Raw genomic sequence first — 8781 nt, forward strand, 5'->3', positions numbered from 1 at the left:
TATACCTATTCTATCTATCTGCTGAGTAAATAATCCAAGAAGCTGGACTATATGAAGAAAGTGGCATCAGGACTGGAGGAAGATTCATTAACAACCTGCAGTACAAAGATGACGTAACCTTGCTTGCTGAAAGCAAAGAGGACTTGAAGAACCTACTGATGAAGATCAAAGACTACGACCTTCAGTATGGATTACACCTCAACATAAAGAAAACAAAAATCCTCACTAGGCCAATAAGCAAGAGCATAATTTCCTTTCAAGGATTTCCTTTTATAAATAAGTGAAGTAGCCACTATAACTATCACTTGTAAGTCAGAAATTACCTGTACATTACCATTTAAAAAAAATTATATAACCTAAGTTCAACCAATAATCAATAACAACCATTAAAAATATCTAACTGTGCCTCAGGCCGCAGTGTTTTAAGATGTGAAATATTTTCATCATAATTTTGCACGCAAACTATAGCAGAAAATCAGAACCAAGATCTCCCAAACTAATAAAAGTCAGAAGTAAGGAGAAAATATTTATTAAAAAAACAAAGCATGGAGTTTTTCTCTAAGTATATACTACCAGGATCTAATCTTAGAACTCCCTACCTGAATATTAAACCACTGAAGTAAAAAATATAGGAAGAATATGTCTTAGTTATATAGCATTACTATAACAAAAATACCACAAGTGGGTGGCTTTAACAAACAGAAATTTATTTTCTAACCGTCTAGGAGGTTAGAAGTCTGAATTCAGGGTGCCAGGTCTAGGGGAAGGCTTTCTCTCTCTGGAAGAAGGTCCGTGTCTCTTCGAGCTTTGCTACTCCTGGCATGTGGTTTGGCATCTCTCTTCCCCTATCTCTGCTTGCTTGCTTGTCCTAAACTGCTCTTTGTTTACATCTTGTAAGAGACTGACTCAAAACATACCCTACACTACACTAATCCTGCCTCATTAACATATCAAAGACAATCCATTCCCAAATGGGATTATAACCACAGGCATACCCTGTACCCGTTGCTGTTGCCATTGCCACTGAGTTTATTCCAATTCATGGTGACCCTATAGGACAGAGTAGAACTGCCCCATAGAGTTTCCAGGGAGCGTCTGGTGGATCTGAACTGCCAACCTTTTGGTCAGCAGCCGTAGCACTTAACCACTAAGCCACCACGGTTTCCACCACAGGCATAGAGATTAGGATTTACAACACATTATTTTTGGGAGGACGCAATTAAATCCGTAACAAATATATCAAAGTTACAGATGTAGGAAGGATAACAAAGACACAATAGGGTAATGGAATGGTATTCAAAAGTCTCCTTTGGAACGATGAACAGAAATTAGGAAAGAAAATAGGGTTCAGAAAACTAATCAACCAAGGATGAAGACCCGGCTTACTAACAGTTTTAGAGAAAAAGACCTAGAGAGGTGAGTTCACTACAGGCAAGTATAACTATCATTGAGAAGTGGACACTAAAAGGAAAAAAAACAAAACTTTATTCTAAAGCAGCACTAATAGAAACTAAATGGTAAGCTTGCCAAGGGCAGGGATCATGTTGAATTCCTTAATCACTTCATTGCCAGGGCCTAATACTGTGTCTGGATCAGACCATATCTTGAAATGTTTATTGAATTTTAGATGCCCAAACGACAAACTATCATGTTCAGAGGATGATGCCGAAGCTAGTAAAAGGTTTAGAAAGCATTATTCCATGGGCGGTGGCAAAGAAAGAAATTGTTTAGTCTAGGAAAGAAAAGACCCAAGTGGGACATAATAACAGTCACTGAACAGCTATAAAATGGAGACTGGAGCTACAGGGAATAACTGTAGGTAACAAAATTAGAACCACTAAATAGAAACTGCGCTGAGGCAGGTTTCAGATCATTATCAAGAAGTGTGTCTAAAATGACAAATTTGCAAACCTGGAATGGGTAGCTGCTCAGCTGTGAAATCCCCATGTTGGGGAATATTTGAGTAGAGGACTAGAGGAATCACTTGCATCATGTGAAAAACTGGACTAGATTATCTCTGAAAAACTGAACTAGATAATCTCTAACATCTCTTCCAACTGCATGATTCTACAAGTAGGAAGAATCCAGAAAAGGAATTTTTCTTGTTCTCAATACTGCTGTAGGTAAAAAATAGCTAAAAACTGGGAACTTCTTTAATTAAAAAAAAAAAAGCAATCCCACCAAGAAGGGAAGAAGGCTGACTTGTCAGTCAAGATATCTTTTTTTTTTGTCTCCAAAGTTCATTTTTATTTGAGCCTCACAAAACCCTACGTAGAATGACTGTTATTACTGTAATTATTTTACCAAGAAGAGTCTCAGAAAGGTTAAGTGACTTACAAAAGAACAGAAGGCATTCTGTAGTAAAGCCAGAATTCAAATACAGTCAGTCAAGATATCTGATAATGAAAAGAGAACTATGCTAGAGATCAAGCACAGCACTGAGAGTAAGAATAGGCCATCAATTCCAGCTATAGTCACTTACTTCCTGTTTGACCAGGAGCAAATGACTTCACCTTTCCAACTGGGCTGAAAAATAGTCATTTAAAATGCCAATATTACAGGAATATAATTTAATTAACAACTGCAAAATGCTTTGGAAATTTACTTTATGTAACAATTAAAATTACCTTTTCTTACTTTACGTATATATTAGCATCAAACAAATAAGTAAATCTATTATAAATAAGAGCCAAGTTTGTCACTGTCAGAGAAAGAAGTTACAAATAATCAAGGAAGGGAATGCCAGAATGAAACCTGTGGTGCTGGATTAAAGTCAGAAATAGCAGTATGAACACATATTTATATTTATAGATACAGAAATAAACAGATACGTGAGTATACATGGGTCAGTATACATACGTTATTTCCTAGCTCTGTTCCTTAAGAGGAGCCCTCGTGGTGCAGTGGTTAAGAGATCGGCTAACTAAAAGGTCTGCAGTTTGAATCCACCAGCCGCTGCTTGGAAACCCTATGGGGCAGTTCTACTCTGTCCTATAGGGTCACTATGAGTCAGAATTGACTCGACGGCAATGGGTTTTGGTCCCTTGAGAACGTCTGGAAGTAGTGACATCCCAATAACAATGAGCACACTCAGTTCATTTAGAAACCAGATCTTGGTTTCTAAATTCTTTTCTCCAATAAAAGGAACCAGTATGGCTAATTCTAGGGTTGGGACAGGAAAGATATGAGACTGAACCATCTTATAGTGCCCAAAAGTAAGAAGGTCCTCAAAAAGGAAAAAAAAAAGAAAAAAAATGGAGGCACATCAAAAGGACATAGGAGTCAACCTAAAAGAACACCCAATGGCTAAAGCTGAAACAATTTAAGCAACAAAATATAGTAATGGATTATAATCCAAAGAAAATAAATAAATGTAAGTCCATAGTGATATAATTATTGAAAAAAATAAATTAATGGGGGGGGGGGGACAAATCTTCCTTACAAAAGAATTGTAAATTATAAATGTAGAAGGAATGAAGGAAATAGAAAATCACAACAGCACCATAATAATTACTGCAGGCAAAATTCTCTGACGAGTGCTAAAATCAGTAGATGAAACTTGAAGGAGAAATTGGATACTTGCATAGCCTCAAAGTATCTCCCCCAAAATATTTATTAATTACTGTGGTGATTTTAACAAATGTCCACAAATTCTTTGATACTATTCCCTCCAGGAGGTAGAGCTTAATTCCCTTCCCCTTGAGTGTGGGCTTATCTTGCTGACTGGTTTTCTAACAGCTAACAAATAGAGTAAGGAAAAGGAAAAATAGTCACTTTACAGTGGAGAAAACAGGCAGACATCACCTTAATCAAGTTATCAAAGTTAATAATGGTAATGAGTCATGCTGTTATCATGTACTCTCATCTATGCGACCAGAAAGAAGGGCATACCATCTCTGTGGTATTCTTCCCCAAAACCCGTAACCTCAGGCTGATCATGAGAAAATGTCTGACAAAACCCAAATTGAGAAGGTTAGTACAAATACCTGACCCCTACTCTTCAAAAATGTCAAGGAGAGACTGAGAAACTGTTACAGATTAAAGGAAACTAAGGAGACATGGCATCTAAATGCAATGTGGTGTCCTGGATTGGATCCTGGAACAGAAAAAAAGGACATCAGTGGAAAAACTGGGGAAATGAGAAGAAAGTCTATAATTTAGTTAATACCATTGTCCTAATTCTGATGTCTTAATTTTGACAACTGTATCATGGTTATATAATGTCAACATTAAGGGAAGATGGATGAAGGGTACACAGAAACTCTGTTATATCTTTACAACTCTTCTGTAAATCTAAAATTATTACAAAATAAAAGGTTTTTTTAAAACTGCATTTTTCTTAAAAAAAAATTAGGGAGTGAGGAAAGGTTATAAGTTTTTTAAAAAGCCAAAACATACACAAATTAATAAGATTGATATTTATGGTGAGACGATTAACTATAAAGAATCACAAAAGTAAACTGGGTTGACTTTCAAGCTTCAAATTTTAATGTTCAAAAGAGTTCACCATAATGTCTGTGTTGAGAGATCAGCCTAGATAGAGGGCTCTAAGAAGGTAGACAAATATGACCCCTCGCATGTATTAGTTCACTTTCTCCCCTCTTCTTGACCCTAACTGTCTGTCCTCAACCCCTAGCAATAAGTCCACAGTAGCCTGGTTTTTAAAGTGCCATTTAGAAGATGTCTGAATTATCTAGTACTGTTATAACAGAAATACCACAAGTGGATGGCTTTAAGGAACAAAAATTTATTTTCTCGCAGTTTGGGAGGTTAAAAGTCCAAATTCAGGGCACCAGCTCCAGAGGAAGCCTTTCTCTCAGTGTCAGCTTTGGGGGAGGGTCCTTGTCTCTTTTCAGCTTCTGTTCCTCAGTTCCTTGGTGATCTTCATGTGGCATGGCATCTATCTTCCTCCAACTGTGCATCCTTGCATCTGTGTCTAATATGCTCCTTTTATATCTCAAAAGTGATTGGCTTCATCAGACCAGAAGGGATGGATGGTAACCAGCTACCATTACTGAACATTTTGATCAAGGGCCCAATAGTTGGATCTTGATCAAAAGGAGAGACAAATGTGGAACAGAACTTCAATTATTATTGGAAACCAGATTTACTGAATACATTGAAACTGGAGGAACCCCTCAATCTCCTGCCTGGAAATAACTTTTAAGCCTTGAACAGAAACTACCCCATGAAGTCATCTTTCAACTAAACAATTCAGCTCGCTTAATAAAGAATTGTCACCTTGAGCACTGTGCTCTTTTAAAGAATTATCTCTGAGATTAAATGGACAACCAAACCCATTGCCGTCGAGTCAATTCCACCTCGTAGCAACTCCACAGGACAGAGTAGAACTGCCCCATAGGGTTTCCAAGGAGCAGCTGGTGGATTCAAACTGCAGACCTTTTGGTTAGCAGCCGATCTCTTAACCACTGTGCCACCAGGGTTCCAAATGGACAACAGTAACTCTAAAACACAGATGAGAACTTTAAGGGGCAGAAAGTCTACGTTAACTGTGATGAAACAATATGGGCAGAGATAGAATGGTGACATGAACATGAAATATGAAACCACTGTCAATGACCTGTACATGTAAAAATTGTTGAATGGGTGTATTTTTTGTGTATATATTTGCAACAAAAAGAAAAAAGTGATTGACTTAAGACACACCCTGCACTGATAGTGTCATTAACGTAACAAAGAAAACCCTACTTCTAAATTGGATTATATCCACAGATATAAAACCAAAACCAAACCCACTGCAATTGCGTATGTGGCACTTAATACTTTCGAAGTAAATAAACTGGTACCTGGTTTGATCAGTCTCTGGTGAATACAATTTGCATGAATAAATTCTCAAGAGCATAAATTGTCCTTGTGTGAACTAAAAATTTCAAATTTCTGAACTACTGTATTGGGATTAGAGAGATGTGAATGCAAGTTCTGCCATTTAACTATCTGTGTGCCCTCTTCTTCCTCTCAATTTCCTCATCTGCTCAAAAAAGTGATAGCTTTATTATTTTTAAACGAAATTTGAAAGAAGAGTCATAACTGAGGTAAAAACATTTCACTGGAAAAGAAGTAGTAGGAACCATCAAATCACATGAATTTAAAAGACATCCCCAGAGGGAGATATCCCAAACCCACTGCCATCGAGTCAATTCCGACCCATAGTGACCCTATAGGACAGGGTAGAACCGCCCCATAGGGTTCCAAGGAGCGGCTGGTGGACTCGAACTGCCAACAGTGTGGTTGGCAGAGGAGTTCTTAAACACTACGCTACCAGAGCTCCAGAGAGTTGAGAAATGCGAAGTTAAAAAGTTGCAAGTAAGGTACCCTCAGCACAGTGCAGATGGGAGACTCTTGCTTAGCAACTCTAATGTTGTCTACCAAACACCCACCCTGTAATAGTTAGAGCATGACAACTGTTCACTCTAAATCCATGTGCTCAGCTTGGATTCAGGGCTGATTTATATAAATAGCTGCTGCTGCTCCTCTTTGAATCTCTTTGGGCTGATGACTGGGCAGTGTTACCCTATAGGCCTAGAGCAGCTGTATTCCCTCACCACACCCATTTCGCTGTCTGCCCAGCCAAGCTGACAGCACCCCCCTCCCATCTCTGCAGCATATTATTCTCCCTCTTCCTGGGCTGAGTGAGCAAATTACAAGCACAAAAATCCCCTGATGCAATGCCACAACCATCCCTGTGAAAGAGCAGAGGCAGTTGCCAAAAGCACAGCAGCAGGGAAATGGGCGGGAGACACGCACACACAGAGCAAGAAACACTGCAATACTATGAAGCCAAGGAGGGAGAATCGAGAAGCCCTGGGGAACAATACTGTAACTGGACCAGGGGAAGGAAAGGGGAAAAGGGGTTTCCAGGAGAAAGCTGGGGAACACTAACCTTCCGGAGGAGCACATGTTTCACCCCGGTCTTAGTTCTAAAACAAACTTCATGGTAATCACTGCGTTCTCCCCAAAACAGCAAATGCACTTATTGACGTTTCTGGGTGGAAGCAAAGCCTCACAACACTTCTCCAAGGAACAAAACCGTAACTCCCTCCCTCCACTAAGATGGAGCTCAGGCGACACACCAGCGGAGAACCTGTCCCATGTGCTAAACCGCAATCTCTGTTCTGGCTATCAATCTCTGTTCTGGATAACGTTTCCAACTGCCCCTCCTAGTCCCCGTGCCCCAGCCCCACCCTTAAAACAAACCCATCTCACTCCCGCAGTCAGACACACGCTTAATCCCCAAACAGCGCCACGGCCGAACGAAGCACACGGGGAGTGCCCTGGCTCGGACCGGTTCCCTGACCACCCCTCGGCCCCACCCATAATCCCTGACTGGACAATATCTAAGGTTCGGCACAGCTCCAACCCAACTGATCCACCAAAACCCTAAGAAAACGTCCCTTAAGTTCTCCTACATCACTGAGCCCCACCCAGGCCCTCAGACTACCCTATGCACTCGACCACTTCCCCCCGGGCTCAGCCCCACGCGAGCCCAAGGCACGCCGCTCGGCTCCACCACCCCAAGCCCGCGAAGCCCGACCTCTCCACACGCCTTGCCCCGTGGCCTCCAGTTCGCGCCGTGAAGACTGCAAAGGTCACGCCCGCAAACCCCCGACCCGACTGCCCCCGCACCCTTCAGGGTGGCGGCCACCGCCCTTCTCTGCCTCCGGCGGGCCCTGTGGGGTCCCAAGCAGCCTTAGGGCGAAGTTCGGGCAGCCCCCGGACAATGGGGAGGTCGCCCCTCCAACAGGGCCCTACCTGCGGCAGCACTTACCCGCCGCCGCCAAGCTGGAGCCGGAGGGAGCCGGGAATATGCCGGGAGGAGCGCTAAGGAGCCAGAAGCAGCGGAGAACAGCCTGGAGCCAGCGAGCAAGCCCGAGGGGCGGGGTGCAGGGAGGGGGCCGCTTCCTCGTCTCCCACTTGAGGGGCGGCGTGAGGGAGGGGCGCCGCCGGCGCCTACCCAGCGGGCGCTGCCGCTCGGGCCAGTAAGCGTGGCGAGGGGGCGGGCAGAGGGCCGCGACTGACCAATGGGCGCCGGCCCCGCCGCCTCGACCTCGCCATGGAAGCGGCGCGAGCGACTGGCCGTTGGGGAAGAGGTGCGCATGTGGGCTTCGGACTCCTGCCAGCAAATGCGAAAGCCGGCAGCTGACCGACAAGCCCTATCCGCGATTATGTTATGATTGTCACTTCCTTTTAGAACCTGGGTGCCTGGAGCGGGGAGGGTTGGGGCCAGCGCGGCCCGGGCCGGGTCTCTTAGTTGGACGGGGCCTGCGGGCTCTGTGACGTAACCGGGGCGGGGCCGGGGGCGCGGACCAACTGGTCACCGGGAGGAACTCCGCAGGGGGACCAGAGAACGCGGCGGGGAAGCTTCTCCTGTGCTGCGCAGCCACGAGCCACCTGTGACTGGTGAGCATCTCAAACGTGGCTGGTGCAAGTTGAGACATGTTTAAGTATAGAATACACGCCGGATTTCCAAGACTTGGTACAAAAAAATACATAAAATATTCTATATTGATTGAATATTGAAATGGTAATATATTGATCATATTTGAAGTGTGGCTACTAGAAAACTTAAAATTATGTATGTGGTTCACATTAAATTTCTTGTTGGATAGCGCTAGTCCAGAATGAATAGAAACAGTTAACTCCTGTTGAGTGTTTACTATGTACACACTTAAGTATGTGACAACTCATTTAATCATCACAACAATCCTGTAAGATTGGTACTTATGTCCTCATTCCCATTTTACAGATGAGGAAGTAAAAAAA

The 8781-nt window shown here is 42.8% G+C and overlaps 1 protein-coding gene across 1 annotated transcript in view; it reads right to left on the reverse strand.

Annotated features, from left to right (window-relative positions):
• LOC101340867 (microtubule-associated protein 4) overlaps positions 1–7895 on the reverse strand; it is a 223759-nt gene extending 215864 nt beyond the window's left edge. Inside the window, exon 1 of the mRNA XM_023726525.1 lies at positions 7787–7895. The gene's annotated coding sequence lies outside the window, so the exon portion shown is untranslated. The remainder of the gene's footprint in view (positions 1–7786) is intronic.
• Between the last annotated feature and the right edge of the window lie 886 nt (positions 7896–8781).

Source organism: Trichechus manatus, unplaced genomic scaffold (genome assembly GCF_000243295.1).
Source record: "Trichechus manatus latirostris isolate Lorelei unplaced genomic scaffold, TriManLat1.0 scaffold00001, whole genome shotgun sequence".
In the NCBI taxonomy this organism is placed as follows: Eukaryota; Metazoa; Chordata; class Mammalia; order Sirenia; family Trichechidae; genus Trichechus; species Trichechus manatus.